Source organism: Lissotriton vulgaris, chromosome 1_2 (assembly GCF_964263255.1).
Source record: "Lissotriton vulgaris chromosome 1_2, aLisVul1.2, whole genome shotgun sequence".
Classification (NCBI taxonomy): domain Eukaryota; kingdom Metazoa; phylum Chordata; class Amphibia; order Caudata; family Salamandridae; genus Lissotriton; species Lissotriton vulgaris.
In genome coordinates this window covers 173,362,481-173,380,587 of record NC_141686.1, presented here as the reverse complement: position 1 = coordinate 173,380,587, position 18,107 = coordinate 173,362,481, and the positions used below count along the sequence as shown (strand labels likewise).

Genomic DNA, 18,107 nt, shown 5'->3' with positions numbered 1-18,107 from the left:
TAGGATTTTGGCTTAAGTCTGTCTTAAGTCTGTCTTAAGCCTGTCTTAAGTTTGTCTTAAGTCTGTCTTAAGTCTGTCTTAAGTCTGTCTTAAGTTTGTCTTTAGACAAACGTAAGACAAAATCCTAACTTCTGTGAATACCAAAAGTAGTAAATTCATTCTGTAAATGCCAAAAGTAGTAAGTGCATTCTGTGAATACCAAAATAGTAGTAAGTTTAGGATTGAGTCTTAAGTTCAATCTGTGAATCGGGGCCTCAGGGAGGGAAGCTACCAGCGGGGCACTTGCAAAAGGGTTGTGAATAGCGGAAAGCCATAACTTTGTGGATGTTCACCACGTGTGTCCTCAGACTTGCCCACCAACAAGCCCATGTAAACGATTTGTTGACACATACTTTCTTGCACACTGCCTTACTGGAAGAACTTTTTGCATTTACAAATCTATTTAATAGTGTGAAATCTCATACTGTGAACCTGTAATGAGGATTTTCACTCATACAGTAATCTGTTATTGCACCAAAGTACAACTTATGTGCAAAAATACATTGGGCTTATTTACAAGGCCCTAGTGCCACTTTTGTGTCACTTTTCAAATGTTAAAATTGACGCAAAAGTGGATTAGGGGGCGTGTAAATCTGCCGCATTGTGAACTGGGTCCTGTGTTATTAGCTCACACTAGGTCACCTTATCAATTAAGCTGATTCTCATTGGTCTATTATTTCAAAAAACATTTCTTCTGCTCTATTTATCCAAGCTTTTCCGTTTAGAATTCGGTTCTATGCACTCTGATCTGCTGTGGCCATACCTAACTGTAATGACGGCATCTTCTCTACTTTGTTGTTCCTACAAAATATCTCTTCCTTTCTAAATCCCTTGGAGGAGTTGTGAGAGATCCCTGGCCTCTTCTCTTCTGCCATCTCGCTCAAACATACAAATTATTTTTAACAACTCAGATTTACATTGATTTCCACTCTTTGTTTCACCCTCTACAAATACGTTGATTTCATCCTGTTTCTTATAGAGTAGAAATCGCTCGAAGCAGACATTAAAAGCTTCTTGACATTTCTCACTGGCATGAGGAAGCTTGCTCTCTATTCATACAAAGAAAAGTTTTGCAAAGATACAAAGTGGATCCAATAAGCCTGGATCCTGCTGATATAGCATTTTCTGATGCCACTCTATTTGCATTTACATTCTTTATGAGTTGTCTCTGATAGAAGTAGCCCATGTCTCTAAGAAGAAGAGAATAATCTCCATCCATGGAATTGGCTTGTAATAGAATGTCACAGAATCTTTTACAATCTTGTGGTAGAAAGACTTGTGCACTTTTCTCAGAACCGAGGAACGCAACTGTTTTTCACCACATCTTCTGCAAGTTCTTGTGCTTGATCGAAGTCTAAATTTTTAAGCAGCAGAGCCAGGTAGGCCCTACACTCATAATTGATTGGCTCTTGGTGGATGACTCCCGTAAGTTTGGAAATTGCTTTTTCTTTCAGTTCTGGGCCTGCATCACAGCGTGCGGCCACTGCATACAGTGCTATTGCTAGCCCCGCACAGAATTCCACATTTTTAGGATTTTCTAACAATGCTGTCTGGAAACAGTTTGCTGCCCGCTCTCCGTATCGAAAACCAATTGCTATTAGGGACCAACCAATCATTCCACTAATCTCAGGAGTAGTTGGTGTAGATTGAGAGGGCTGAGAAAGAAACTGACTAATTGTGTCAGATTCGTCAAGGTATTGCTCTACCATACCATTGTTGCACAAATGATAGTCGATCCAGGCGTAGTTACCAAAGAAAACCAACTTAAACCCTACCAAGTTGGTTTGTTGACCTTCTCCCAAAAACTCATCAGTTGTCCTAGTACTTTCAAGGGCGTCCTGGTATCTTCCTTCCCGCTGGTGTAAATAGGCCTGCAGAGCGTAAATTGTAGAATGGTTGTTGTAAGGCGTGTGTTGAAGTCTGAGGTTGAGACCTTCTTTCACGTGTTCTATATCAGTTTTGTCTTGCTCCTCAAGACTCCAGGTGAAGTGACACTGACGCTTCTCCAATATCTCCTTCAAAGACTTGGAACTGCAATGAAAAGAATGGCAGGGAGAACATGTTATACATCTCTCACTTCTTGGGAACAGTCAGCTGGACTTGACAACTTTGTGGTGATCCATTTCTTTTCGGCAACCTGTGTGCATCATTCTTTTTGCCCTTAAGTATGTGTATGTGATTGTGAGTATGAGAGTGGGTGTTAAGAAGAAACTTGGATTCAGTTACTTAGAGCACTGGCAGGTGGTGAACTTTGAAAGAGATGGGGAGGGGAGGCAAATACCTGATCCAATTGTTTGGAGCCACTGAGAGATGGATAGGAGTTCAAGGGAATTGGAGGAGAGGCAGAAAATGTTAAAAAAACGTCAGTCTTTGCCATCTTCCTACAGTCTGCTGTGGCATGTTGGGTGAAAACTGATGGACTAAAATGCAGCCCGAGTAACTAGCATTGGATATATGCAAGCATTCCAACAACACCTTTGTGTTTTCTCCGGTGTGATGGATTAAGTTCTATAGTAAAGTCAAGTCAAACCACTTTGTTCGATTACTTAAAATCATAAAAGTATGCTATACATGTGCGAAAAACGTTAAAAATTGGTTAAAAATTTAATATACAAGATAAAAATACAGTACAAGTTCATTAAAACAACATTAACAGTCATTTCCAAATGTAAAGCAATTGATTGAGCTACAATGTCATTGTATTAAACAGGTTGGATTTCTTGTGCGGCTTTCTGTCTGTCCCTCTTATTTCTTACTGACGCGACAAGAAAGCTGGCGACACAAAACATAGTTACTGGAGATTCCAACAGTTGTAAATACAATAAAGCAGGTTTACACTGGATAACATTCATTTTCTTTAGTAGAGGAAGGATAAACCTTTTCCTGGCATCATGGTACAAAGGGCAAAAAAACATAAAGTGCATAGTGTCTTGGGGGGAAAAATCGTCACATTTACACGGGGGGCGTCTTCAGGTCTACTCCAGCCCTCCAAATCCCAGAGTACAGAGTGTATTGGTTAAGCCAGAATTTTGTCAGTAGCCATCTATGAAAAGAATGTGTCACTATAGACAAATAAGGTGACAAGGTAACCAAAACATGGTTGTAAGTACAAGTCCTGTGCACACGTATCACATACAAATACGTTCTTAAGTAAGAACCAAACAATTTTTAGAGAAAATTCAAATAAAATGGTCAAAGTCCAAATGTAGTTTGCATCGTCATTTATCGTGCAGTCTTGATCAGTACAAACAAAGATACAACAGTGCATATTCGTCAATGCCGATCTTCTAAGCAGATAAGTAAATCGAAGGGCAATGCCCATTTTATTTGTGTTTCCCTTGTTTCCAGAGTGTGCCTACTAGTTACCACCCCCCCCTGAGACCCCTCATGTAAGCTCTCTTTCTTCTTGACAATTGGTCCCACTTTACTCTGCAGCACCACCATTTGACGCATCACAGTGTGTATTTTATGAAGCTTTGACTAGAGTGCAGACTAGTTTTACGCACAAAGACCACTCAAGTTTGGCGTACAGGTTGAAAAAGCGCTAAAACCCTAAGGTACCATCATGACTCGAGTGGCAGAATATGTAAACCACTCACGAAGATAAAGCTACAGCATTAATGCACCGGTATCTTACACGAATTAGCACATTAGTTTCGTGTTACCAACTCTTCTGTGTGCACAGAGAGGAGCACTGAGAGGGTAATTGTCACAAACATGCATGAATTGTAGGAAACATTTGGCATTCATCTGTTTGTTTGTGTCTTTTTTTCCCTCTCCTGCGGGTAATTGCTGGGGGCCGATAATTCATGAGTACCTTGCCTACAACCAGGTTTTTAATATTTTTTTCCTGTTTGTGTTTATTTTTCACATTATTATCACCAGGTTAGGGTGAGCCTTACCGCCCTCATACCACCGGGGTCTACACTTTGGTCCTGACAAATGCCTAGGAAATAACACTTACATAGGCAGAAACATGTTGACCTCACCAAGCAGGGCTTAGCTGATACATCGATTCAGCTTTTCAACTGCCCACTCCGTTTTTAACAGTGCCAGGTTGGCCTACTAATATAAGTTTTTTAGGTTACAACCTGATCACTTTTAACTCACTTCACCCATCACGTACAGAATCACTAACCAACTCCGCAGTAACTCTGGCGTCAAAGCACACCAGGTTAATTTTAGACCTTCCTGGTAGGGCCCTATGATGAAGCATGTCACCAACCACGTTGGTGAGTGAGGGCCTTCTAAAAGAATCTAATTTGATTCTTTTTTCATTTGTTCACTCCTCCTCTCGTTGAGAGGTACACTCTTTTGTTGATCTGATTGTCTCAGCTAGTTCTTCATCTTTTTTCCAGTTATATGCAATAGAGCTTGGAGTTTCTTTGGTCTTTCCCGTATCAGCATGTTTAAGTGCGAGATCTGATCTTCTTCGTGAAGCCAGGGTGCTGGCACAGCCTGAGATCCAATTGCTGACTGTGGATTAGTCATGCTCTAGGTCGGCTGTTAGGATAGACTGGTTAGATCTGAGGGTGTGGGTCCAGTCTGCTTCTGCTATTTGGTTCGAGTTGCGGCTAAAGTTGATGGTTGGCTCTGGTTGGCTATGGTTTGCTGGATTTGGTCTATTGACATAGAAGTGTATGATTGAGTCGTCTGTCCATGTGAACGTGGTGAGGTGGGCAAAGGCAATCTTACTGCAGGCTGTGAAGACTAAGTTGAGTGTGAGCCTGGTGATGTGAGTCAGGCCTTGTATGAGCTGCATGAGTCCGATGTTGTTAAGGCTGCCCAAGAGGTCAGTGGTGTTGAGGTCTCATAGGTCATCGAGATGAATGTTGAGGTCGCTGAGCAGGAGGAAGTCATTGGGTCGTATGGTAATGAGAGTGAGGAGGTTGCTGAAGGTGCAGCGTGGTCCTAGTGGTCAGTGAACCAGGGTGGCTGATATGGTAGTGGAGTGGCTGAGATGCAGTTTGACACGCAGGTGTTCCATGAGCGTGGTTGGTTCTTCCGTTGAGGTAGTGAAGATGATGGTGTCTTTATGGATGATTTTGAGGCCTCCTCCAGGTTTCAGTAGACTGTTGTGATGGACAATCTTGCTGCCAGGCAGGGGTGGCCACTGCGATTGCAGGGGTGAAAGACAGATATTTTGTTGACAAAGAAGATTTGCAGGGAGTGTGCATTGATGAGGTCCCATACCTCAGTGTCATGTTTGCAGATAGATCTGGTATTAAGGAGTATGCTGATGATGATGGGTGTACTGTTCAGAGCCTGGTGTAAAGGAGATGCTGCAAGAGAAATGGCAGTGATCGCATGAGAAAGGTACTGCCAGTCAATGAGATGCAGTGAGGGGGCAGCAGTCTTGACGGCATCTGGTGTTGAGTGCCAGCAAGTCATTGGAAGTGTAGTGGTGGTGGCTGGATGGACCAGGATCAGTGGCGCTGGGCATGGTACAGTCGCGGAGGGGCACCGATGGGCTTTCTGTTGGTACGCCAGCAGCACAGATGTGCAGTGACCACCATAAAGTAGGTCGTAGGAGGGGGAGGAGTGCAGAGGGCGAGAAAGGGGTGGGAAGGTTAGAGTGCCTTCTGCAGAGATCTAATTATAACATGTATTCTGAAGGGGGTCAAATCTGACAAAATTATTAAGTGGGTTAATGTGCATGCTGCAGACATCAGCAAGTAACTGGGAAGTCAGAGTTGTCAGACTTCATTACGTAGCTCAGTGGGTTACTGTGTCTCCTGCAGACAGCCTGTGTGTAAACTGTATGTAACTGGTGTCAGATATGGACCACATGCTTCAATGGGTTAAAGCGCCTGTTGTATAAATTAATATGTGCAACCTAAAGATTACAGGGTTGAAGGCCCACCGTGGCCACCTCAGCCTCTCATCCTCCCAATGGTGATAATAATAGTAAGGTGACAACACTGGATATTGTTGGTGTTTTGACTGCGCAGGCTGTCACTGTGGTGCTACATTATGTAGACAAGTGCAGCATTGTCAGTGTCGAGAAAGGGAAATCCCTTCCCTGTCACAGGTCAACGCTCCAGTGGTTTTACGCTTCGCTCAGCTTCAATGCAGCAGCCAGGCAGGCTCTTCCGTCAGAGACATATGCAGGCGCCGACATGTTTGATTGTGTGTGTGGTGCGACGAGCCCGTGAAGCTCCAACCCGCACTTCAACAGGCAGTCAGGCCGCTAGGTCATTGTTATGTAATGGTGGGTTGAACATTGCATTGGTGCACTTATATTCAGAGGGCGACACTGAAACAAACTGACATGTTGGACAACGGCAGTTAGTGTTGCTACCGTCACTGGTGTCTTTTGGTACACAAAGAATAGTTGCTATAGTGCCGAAATATACAGTATACCATACACATGCAAACTCATATATGCTGACCATTCCACACCGTGCTATGCCATAACACAACTTAATGTGAGATAACAGTTCAGCATAACACAGACTTGCATCATAATGCAGCCTATCATGGCATACATAGCACACCGTACGATACCATACACAATAATACAGTATGAATATGAACAGTGTGGCATAATATAAGAAAGCGTAGCGTAGCATAACACAGCATGAACTGACATGACAGTACACAGCAGGATATAGCAACACATACAATAACAATACACGGCAAAGTACAAATTAAAAGTTCAACAGAACAGAACAAAAAATAACACACAGTAACAGGTGCATTTAGAGGAGAAACTCTATCTTATGCAACGCACCAGAAAAAATAGATGACCACCGCCATACACAGAAACACAGAAATAAACCCAAGAACACATCCCCACAAACACAGTCACACACGGTACACACATGTGGGACACACACATTACATACACACATCCCACACCACAATGGGAAACAAGCCAAAATTATCAGTGCAATGGTAAATGTACAGCTATACAAGCACAGAGAGAAAGAAATGGAGAGGTAGATTTGAGAATATATTCACACTAACCCTAAAAGTCACACAGAAGTACAACAGACACCAGTTCAGCTTAAATGCACGCAACCGACCCATTAAAGACAGCTACATCTGGGAGCAGACCCACAACATAACAAGCTCTCACATGCATACACAGAGACACACATACACTCGCATCAATGCAAACATAGCTAGACCTATGAATAGATTGGCCACACACACAGATATCCAGGCCTGCAAGTCTCCACGCAAATACCAAGATATGTCAGCACTCGCACACGGTGAGGCATACACACAAACATAGCTATATATTAAATATTGCACATAGACTCAGACTGGAACAATTCACTACAGTTCCCAAAAAACCTATGCAAGCCTTCACACAGACATGCAATTCAGCAGCGCACGTACATGTGGACATGTAGGGCCGGTCGCTTGATACACCGCGTGGCTCCCCCCCCCCGTGAGTGCCAGGACCCCTGACCTCCGCTGCTGCCTCGCTCCGGCTGAGCGCCGGTTTATTGCGCTATTCCTGTGGATTGTGCCAGTATTGTGTTGTCTCTGCTTTTGCCCCCGTTTTTTCGCCATTCCCTTCTCTTCTGTACTGCTGTTTTTGCCATTCCTGTATTTTGCTGTGCCCCTGATTATTTAGCTGTCCCCGTGCACCCGTGATTGTTCCCGATGCTTCTTCCCCTCCCCGCTCCCCACCGCTGCTCCCCTGCGGCCCGCCCCCTTTTCTTTTCTGTTCCTGCCATTGGCCACCCCGCTCCCGCCTCCCAGCTGCTCCTCCCTCCCACTTGGCCATTCATGGAGGTCGCCGCACGGTGTTGAGCTGTGATCTTTGTCCCTGCGTGCAGGGCCGGTCGCTCAATACACCAGGCGGGTCCCCCCCTTGAGTGCCAGGACCCCTGACCTTCGCTGCTGCCTCGCTCCGGCTGAGCGCCGGTTTGTTGTGCTATTCCTGTGGCTTGTGCCAGTATTGTGTTGTCTCTGCTTGTGCCCCCATATTTTCCCATTCCCTTCTCTTCTGTACTGCTGTTTTTGCCATTCCTGTATTTTGCTGTGCCCCTGATTATTTAGCCGTCCCCGTGCACCCGTGATTGTTCCCGCCTCTTCTTGCCCTCCCCGCTCCCCGCCACTGCTCCCCTGTGGCCTGCCCCCTTTTCTTTTCTGTTCCCGCCATTGGCCACTCCGCTCCCACCTCCCAGCTGCTCCTCCCTACCACTTCGCCGTTTATGGAGGTCGCCGCACGGAAGCGCAGCGGACGTGCGCAGCGGGCGCACCGATTGTGCGCTGAAGGCGCGCCAAAGGCAAGCCCGTCTACACCCGTCCGCGCCTGGACCGCGCTCAACGCCAGGACCCCTGGCCCCCGAGGATGCCATCCCTCGCACCACTAAAGAACCCTCCCAGCAGGCCCAGAAGCAAGTAAGCCCCCTGGTTCAGCAACGAACTCAAGGACTCAAAGAAGAACTGCCTCACCCTCGAGAAAGCCTGGCGTCACGATCAGACCTCAGACAACATGACTGCCCTCAAGCACGCCACCCGCAAGCACCGCCAGCTGATCCGCACCACCAAGAAGATAGCATTCAGAGAACGACTGGACAACAACGCCCATGACAACAAGGAACTCTTCAGCATCGTCAAAGAGCTTTCCAACCCCAGCGCCGGAAACAACAACATCACACCCTCGCAAGACCTCTGCGATTCCCTCGCCTCGTTCTTCCACCACAAGATCGCCGACATACACAACAGCTTCGGCGCACCAATCACGCACCCAACCGCCAAACTAACGCCTCCTACCACCACCCTCTGCAACTGGACCCCGGTCAGCACCGAAGACACCACCCACACGATGAACACCATCCACTCCGGATCACCTACTGACCCCTGCCCCCACCACGTCTTCAACAAGGCCGACTCCACCATCGCACCCCAACTGCGGGATATCATCAACACCTCCTTCCACACCGCCACCTTCCTGGAGAGCTGGAAGCACGCCGAGCTCAGCGCCCTCCTAAAGAAACCAACAGCGGACCCCACCGACCTCAAGAACTTCCGCCCCATCTCGCTCCTCCCTTTTCCTGCCAAAGTCATCGAGAAGACCGTCAACAGACAGCTCGCCGCCTTCCTCGAGACTAATGGATCCCTCGACCCCTCGCAGTCCGGTTTCTGAGCCAACCACAGTACCGAGACCGCCCTGATCGCAGCCACCGATGACATCAGATCCCTGCTCGACAACGGGGAAACAGCAGCCCTCATCCTCCTGGACCTCTCCGCAGCGTTCAACACTGTCTGCCACCGCACCCTAGTACAGCGCCTCAGCAACATCGGAATCCAAGGGAAAGCATTAGAGTGGATCATCTCGTTCCTCGCCGGAAGAATCCAGAGAGTCCACCTCCCCCCGTTCAGATCCGAGGCCACCGAAGTCATTTGCGGCGTACCACAAGGATCATCACTCAGCCCAACCCTCTTCAACGTCTACATGAGCCCCCTCGCAGCCATCGCACGCCAACACAACCTAAACATCATCTCCTATGCCGACGATACCCAGCTGATCCTCTCCCTCACCAACGACCCTGCCACCGCCAGAACCAGCCTACACGAAGGGATGAAAGACTTCGCTGAGTGGATGAAGAACAGAAGCCTAAAACTGAACTCAGACAAAACGGAAGTCCTCATCCTGGGATCATCGTCCTCCGCCTGGGACGACTCCTGGTGGCCCCCTGCCCTGGGCACCACTCACAAGCCAACGGACCACGCACGCAACCTGGGCTTCATCCTGGACTCCTCCCTCTCGATGACCAGACAAGTCAACGCCGTCTCCTCATCGTGCTTCAACACCCTGCGTATGCTCCATAAGATCTTCCGTTGGATCCCCACCGAGACCAGGAAGACCGTCACCCAGGCACTCGTCACCAGCCGACTGGATTACGGGAACACCCTCTACGCCGGAACCACAGCCAAACTGCAGAAAAGACTCCAACGCATCCAGAACGCCTCCACAAGACTCTTCCTGGGCATCCCCCGACACAGCCACATCTCCGGCCACCTGAGAGACCTGCACTGGCTCCCCGTCAGCAAGAGGATCACGTTCAGGCCCCTCACCCACACACACAAGGCTCTCCACGAACTTGGCCCCAAGTACCTCAAAGACCGCCTGACCTTCTACGCGCCCACCAGCCAGCTACGATCGACCAGCCTTGCCCTCGCCGCCGTACCACGCATCCGCAGAGCCACCGCCGGAGGAAGATTCTTCTCCTACCTGGCAGCCAAGACTTGGAACTCCCTCCCCATCCACCTTCGGATGACCCAGGACCATCTTTCCTTCAGGAAGAAACTCAAGACCTGGCTGTTCGTGCAGTAACGTACCCCTCTCCCCCAGCGCCTTGAGACCCTTCCGGGTGAGTAGCGCACTATACAAATGTTATGATTGATTGATTGATTGTGTTTACAGAACACCTAAACAGGCAATGTCGGGGAGACAACCATGCACACTTACAAGTGCAATGCCATACTATCAGTGTCTCCCACCTCAGGAACAGCCCAGTAGGTACATTTGTACAGGTACATACATATAATCTGAGTACAGACATACGCATACAATCTGAATACAGACATACATCTATTGATTCTAGTGTGCACAGGGATGTAATGTAAATGCCCATGTAGATTCAAGCGCATCCATACCTACACACATGCACACAAGCATAAACACATCTGTATTGATGTTTGTACGCAAACACTTTTACGTAACCATGGACTCCCGGAAGATGCAAAGGAACAATCAGACCAAGCACACAGGCTCCAGATACATATGCGCCTGCACGTTACTTTAAACACACATGTAAACCACCCCTTCCCTACACCAATTAATTGATTACACAGTCAAGTATGCAGGTACTCAGAAATAGACATGCACATAAAACACACCCGCAAACACAGACGCACGTAAAGACATGTAACCATTGTACATGTTGTAGAGAGCCACCCGGCCTCTCCAGTACAATGTATCGGTTGCACCCACGCATCCCTTCATCCCTCGGGGCGGGCGCGCCCCGAGGGCATAAATAAAGGGGCTGGAGACCGCTCGGGGTCTTCCGGCCAGCAGAACAGTACTGGTTGTGTCTAATTCTAACGCGGCGGTGGTCTATATAGTCTTAGGCGGCGCCTCGCTACACTGGTGACAAGGCCGGTAGCACCCCACACGTGCCTACTTACCTCGCGTGGTGCTCCTGCTGCGTTTGTCTTGAATCGCCCTAATCAGCCTGGTCCACCCTCTGCACGGCGTGCTCAACGGAGATCACATCGCGGAGCCCACCCGTGTCGATCTACACCAGCCGATGTTGCTGCCGCCTGCGCTGCCCAGCTTGAGTCTGCCACGTGCCTCCCTTGCCTTTGGGAGCATGTTTGGCTGGCGGTATCGCTGGGGCAGCGCCTGAAGGAGGGTGAGTGAGAAGACAGGCCCACCTGCACTGTGCAGTCCTGTGCGTCTGCTGCCCTGCCGTGTCCTGCAGCTCTAAATTCCCGGCTGAGGGAAGAGGCCCCCAGAGGCAAGACTGCCCCCTCCAGTGCCTGCGTGCCCGGCGACTTCCTCAAGAGATACCTATTGACGTCCTCAAGCAGGAGCCCGCTCCCACCGCAGTGCCGGTCTGCACGCCATGTGACCCACCATCATCAAGCATTGGCAAGACCAAGCCTTGAATGGCTGATTGGGGAGACAGTAGGGACAATCTTCGGGGGCAAGAAACTTATTAAATGAAAGAAAAAGAGACAGGGAGACCTGGAGCAAGACCGCTGTCAGCTGTGGCAGGGGCTACATAGCCAGAGGGACACTGTTGGGGGAGCGCTGCAGGTTGAAGGGGAGAACAGAAGAGCGCACATCGTGCGTGAGGCCGGCAGTGACTGAGCTAGGCCAACTCAGTCTTCATCTCCACCCCCCCACATGCACACCTGCAGGACTGGGTCAAGAAGGGCAACTACGCCCTCCTGCTGATGCAGGCAAGGAACGCAACATAGAGCCACATGCTGAAACGTCCGCCCCAGATGCAGAACGTCTACACGAAGACCACACCCTCGCGTCTGCACAACGCCACAGCCAAACCAGGATGTCTGACCCAGCGGCAGGCGCTGCAGCTCAGCAAGATGGCGGACAGAAACCCAGTGGTCGCTCTAATCCTCCACCCCGGTGTACACCCATACCACTGTCGCACCACTACCACCTTTCAGCGAAGCCTCGGACCCCACGACAGCTGCACCCCGATGGAAGGCCTGGGTCGGACGGCTCAACCACTACTTTAAGGGGACAAGGGAGACGGATGGCACCAAGAAGCGGTCACTCCTCATCCATTATGGTGGAGCAGAGATATATGACCTCTTCGAGACACTCCCCAGCACAGGGAGGGAAGACGACTATGAGGCAGAGGTTGCCGCTCTCAATAGACACTTCGACCTGCAACTCAATCACGATTTTGAGAAATGCAAGTTCAGGAGGGCGTGGCAGACCGAGACTGAATCTGCTGACATATTCTACGCGCGGCTACACCGTCTGGCTAGCACATGCCCCTTCGTAGACCAGCAGGAAGAGATTCGTGATCAGATCACCCTTGGCTGTCGCTCGAAGCTTCGGCGGAAACTGATCCTCCGGCAACCTGGCATCTTGCTGGACCAGATCGTGGTTCTCGCTCGCTCCCACGAACTGTCTGATGCTGGGGCGGAGGAAATGGAGGCCGCCCTAGAGACGCCGGTTGTCACTTCACAGGCACCCAAGATCTCGACAATCAAGGAGGAGAGAGTAGAAGCCTTCCAGAGACGCCCCACGATGCCTCGCCCAGTGAGAAACCAACCACAAGTGGACTGTGTGGATATTGCTGTGAAGATCATCCTGCAACGGCCGTCTGCGGGGCAAAGGGGAAGACATGCTCGCGGTGCGGAAGACAAAATCATTATGCCCGAGTGTGCCGTGGTGGGCGGTTTCGACCGACAACATCAAGACCGTGGAACATGTCTGAGAGGGTCCGACAAATATCCCTGGTGGACCCGTCACCAGTGCCAGATGACCAACCGCAGGGACGACGTCCCATATACGAAGATGAAGACGACGAAGAGGTATTCGTGGTGTCGTATGTCAGCCGGATAGGAACTCGTCGGCGGCCACCTCCCATGTGCTCTGTGTCCAGCGACGGCACGGATGTGCGAGCTCTCATAGACACCGGAGGCTCGGTCAACGTGATGGACTCCGATCAGTATGACCGCCTATCATCGCGACCTCCTCTAACACCGTCTACTGCCCACATCTACACCTATGGAGGAACGGACCCGCTTCCTCTATGCAGCATCATCCAGGCCACGGATGTCAGCGGCAGCTACACCATGGAGGTGAGGTTCCACGTCACCGTAAGACAAGAAAGGGACTTTGCTGAGTTGCCACACAGCGGAAGACCTGGGGCTCGTTTTCTTTGCTGATCAGATCCACGAATCACATGCCGAAGCAATGCTTGAGGAATTCCCGGAGCGCTTCAAGAGACTGGGGAAGCTGAAAGGCAAAAGGTTCAAGCTGCACATTGATCCATCAGTACGGCCGGTGGCCCTCAGGCACCGACGTGTGCCTTTCAACCTACGCACGCAAGTGGAGGAGGAGCTGTGTTGATATGAGACTGACTAATACCGCAGTGAAGAGGGAGAGACACATCACCCCCACGATGGACAACATTGTGGCCGACCTGAATGGAGCGAAGTAGTTTTCGAAACTAGACCTGCACGCTGGATACCACCAGCTGGGGCTGGAACGAGAGAGTCGGTATATAACCACTTTTTCAACACACGTGGGGCTACGCAGGTATAAGAGACTTAGCTTCAGGGTGTAGTAGGCTACTGAGGTCTTTCAGAACGCGATTCGGGAGACACTGCTCGGGCTGCAAGGCGTGCTCAATCTCAGCGACGACATCTTGGTATATTCCCACATGCTTGAGGAACACCATGTCCATCTCCGGGCCACTCTGAGAAGACTGGTGGATTGTGGCCTAACTCTACACAAAGCCAAGTGTTCCTTTTATCAAGAGAGCGTAGACTTCTTTGGGTACACTTTCACCCGGGAAGGACCCTGGGTTGATCAGAAAAGGCTGAAGCTACTCGGACAGCCAGCACGCCACAAAACCCTACAGAGGTGAGGAGCTTCCTCGGTATGACCACGTATTGGGGACGCTTCATCTCCCATCTGGCCGCCATATCCGAGCCACTGTGTGCCCTCATGAGGCACGATCGTAAATGGGAATGGACGCCCGCGGTCAAAAAAGCGTTCCAAGACGTCAAGGTGGGCCTGCTGGACAAAACCATGACGGCGTACTTCCACCCATGACGCCGAACAGAGTTGATCGTTGACGCCAGCCCGGTGGGCCTCGGGGCAGTCCTTCTGCAGGAAGACAACCCAAATGTATGGAAGCCAGTGGCATACACCAGCGAAGCCCTCACCGACACCGAGACCAGATATGCCCAGATCGAAAGGGAGGCGTTGGCGATCAAATGGGTGTGCCAGCACTTCCATCTTTATCTGTCCGGCCAAGAGTTCAGCGTTGTGACTGACCACAACCCGTTGCTCCCGCTGTTTGCGGGCTCCTCTTGGCTCGTCCCTCCGAGGATTGAACAATGGGCCGTGCAGCTGCAAGGGTACAACTTCAAGATGGTCTTCCACCCTGGGGCGCACAACCCATCTGATTACCTGTCCCGTCACCCAGAATCCTCGACATCACCCAAGTCATATGTGGATGACTGCAGCACAGAAGAGTTCGTATACATGGTGTAGCAAGGAGCATGCCCCAAAGCAATGACACTTGAAGAGATTAGCCAAGCCACTTGAGATGACCCCACTCTCGCCTGAGTGCGAGAAGCCCTGGAGAACAATGGCTGGGCTTACTTCATGGACGGGGCTCATGCACTGCGGCCGAAGGTCAGCCATGCACGTCAACAGCTGTGGCAAGTGAGAAGTGAGTTGAGCGTAGGAGCTGAAGGAGTGATTCTAAGAGGACATCTCATCGTCATACCCGCGAAGCTCCAGAAGAGGATCCTCATGTTGGCTCACATTGGCCACCAGGGAATGGCCAAGACCAAGGCCAGGCTATGGGACAAGGTGTGGTCTCCGGCGATGGACTCTCTGGTGGAGGAGATGGTGAGGCAGCGCCATGCCTGCACGATCACAGGAGGAGTCCCTGCCCCGGCACCCATGCTCACAGAAGAGCCGAGCGATGCCCCATGGACACACCTCAGCGTGGACTTCGGTTGTTTTCCCAACCGACGACACATGCTGGTCATTGTCAATTCCTACTCGAAGTCTCCGATTGTTGAGGTGGTGGCCTCCACCGCGTTTCCCCACGTGAAGAAGGTATTGGACAGGGTTTTCGAGATGATGGGGCTGCCAGAAGAGATTAAGTCCGACAATCGACCCCCTTTCCAGGGGAGGGAGTTTCAGGAATACCTTGAGAACCGAGCGGTGCGGCACAGGAAGATCACCCCACTCTGGCCACAGGCAAACGGAGAAGTAGAAGGGCTGATGCGAACCATCAACATGGCATTATGCATCGCTGTGGACCACAGAGAAGATCCTGAAGCGGCTTTAGAACAATTTCTGGGAGCGTACCGTCGGACTCCTCATAGCAACACTAAATGTGCTCCGGCTCATCTCCTGTTCAAGCGTGCCACAAGAGACAGCATCCCGGCTGACCCGACTTGGGTGCCCATGGAGTGGGATGATATTGCCGTCCAGGTGAGGAAGGAGAGGATGATCCGGAAGGCGAGTGAGGCACAAAGGGCTCAGGAACACCAGCTAAGAGTGGGAGACCGGGTAGTGATCAAAAGCCGTCACCCCGGGTCGAAGTTCCGGACGCCCTATGAGCCTGAAGCATGGGAAGTTGTGAATCTCCAAGGCACTATGGTGACCGTCCGAAGAGGACAACAGTCTGTCACGAGGAACGTATCAAGCTTCAAGAAGGCAGTGGAGGCAGATGTAGATCCTGACACATCGGTGTGTCAAGGCTCCCCGCTGATCTTCTCTCCCCCTGGTTTCCCCGATGCAAGGAGCTCTGTGCCGGAGTCACCAAGGACCGCAAATCCAGGGAGTCCGGGAAATGCAAGGCCAACGATCCAAAGCACTGGCACAGAATCGGTGGAGGGCACCCCGGCTGGGATGATGACATCTTTTTCTTCTCGAGCCAGAGGTATGGTCTCCGGCTGAATCCGGTGCCCAGTCAGCGGTTGAAGGACTTTGTGTTCACCTCTCCATAAGCTGAGCGGTTTTGATGGACTAAAAGAAGGAAGGTAAGTAGAGAGCCACCTGGCCTCACTAGTACAATGTATCTGTTGCACCCACGCATCCCCTCATCCCTCGGGGCGGGCTCGCCCGAGGGCATAAATAAAGTGGCCGGAGACCGCTCAGGGTCTTCTGGCCAGCAGAACAGTACTGGTTGTGTCTAATTCTAATGCCGCCGCGGCACATATAGACCTAGGGCCCGCCGTGCTACACCTGTAAAGATCTAAATCTATAAACATGCATGTACGCACCCCTGCTTCAGACATAAGCATACATACCTGCACATGCACACGTGCAATGCACCCATGAACAGCCGGTGATTCTGCACAGGAGAGACGTCCCCAGACGGAGACATGCAGAGAATAATTCAGCTGAAATCACTTCTCTGCTGTCTCCTGAATCGTACCCCCAGGTCAGAAGAGAGGTGAGGGGCTGCCAGCAGCTGAAGAGAGGCACACTTGGAAGAGACTCGCGCTATGGACAGACCGCTCACTATGAAAAGATTGTGCAGATAGCAGAGTCTGGAGAGACCGCACTCACCTATGAAACACAACAAACGCGCGCACACACATCCGCACACCACACATGCATGCACACAACACACACACATAACTTTAAACAAAGCAAATTGCTCAGTCCGCATATCAGTAACAATTGAATGATGACACAAGTTTATATCACTTATTATTAAGAAGCCGACCCTTGTGTCTGGTACAGCCTGCTTGCGCCCCAGGGTCCTGTGTTTTGAGTGAAGTATGAGTCTTTCCTGGATTCTATGCCGCTCGCCGAGGCAGTGTGTACGTATCTGCTCTGAGCATTTTCTTTCACGACAATATCTGAGGATGGCACCGCCGAGAGCAGCGCAGCAGTATAAACTGCCAAATCAAGGGTAGTTACGAAGCGGCAGGAGAGTTGTCCTGTGGAGAAAAAACAGAATCAAGGCAGGCACAAAGGTTGTTAAAGAAAACATGCTGCACTCCTCCTGCATAGGGATGGGAGATGAGATGGGAGGCCCGGCAGCAGAGTTGTTAAGAGCTGTGTTTTTTTTTTCAAAGCGATGCGCACAGGGGCGGATTGGCACTGCGGGCACTCGGGCATTGGCCGAAGGGCCGGTGTCTCAGTGCCCTCTGTGGGCCGTTTTTTTTTCTCCCCTTTCCCAGTCCACAGAGAGCTGGGAAAGGGGAGAAAAAAAACGGCCCACAGAGGGCACTGAGACAGAGAAAGGAAAGCAGCTTTGCTGGGCGGCTGTACAGTGTTTCTCAGCTGTGGCCTCTCCTTCACCCCCTGCCCTGCAAAGCAATCACACTGAGGGTGGGCTGGGATGGGGTGATTGTGCTAAACAACACTCAAAGCTTGGGGGTCTAATAAGAGAGTCAAACAAATACTCTCAATTACTTGCAGGTGCTCATTAAGAGACATACAGGATCCTATGTCGAAAATACTACCCAATGCATTTTCTTCCCAGCAAAGGTAGGTAAGACCCAAAGACCAGAGATGGATTCCCATCAATGTCTTGTGAGTGATCTCATAATTTTATCATTTGGTCATCCAAAAGGTTGGGATGGGGTACCTCTAGATCATTGAGATACCTTACAATCCACCTTATAGGCCAGGGAACAAAGCCCACAGTCGCTCGATAGACCATGCGTGGGATCCCTCAATGGGATTCAATGCAGTGAAACAAAAAGTGAACAGGTGTGGAATCGAAATTAGAATAGTAAGCATACAGTGAAAAACTTTAATAGCTGTATGTTTCTTTCTCATTAAAAACAGGAACAGTGCAAAAGATGCAGTTTAAACAAATACCGGCATGTGGGCCGACATGTTTCTGCCA

At 50.3% G+C, this 18,107-nt stretch overlaps 1 pseudogene; it reads right to left on the bottom strand.

The window, feature by feature from the left end:
• Positions 1 to 773: 773 nt before the first annotated feature.
• LOC147734793 (interferon-induced protein with tetratricopeptide repeats 5-like) lies at positions 774 to 12,892 on the bottom strand (annotated as a pseudogene).
• Positions 12,893 to 18,107: the final 5,215 nt, after the last annotated feature.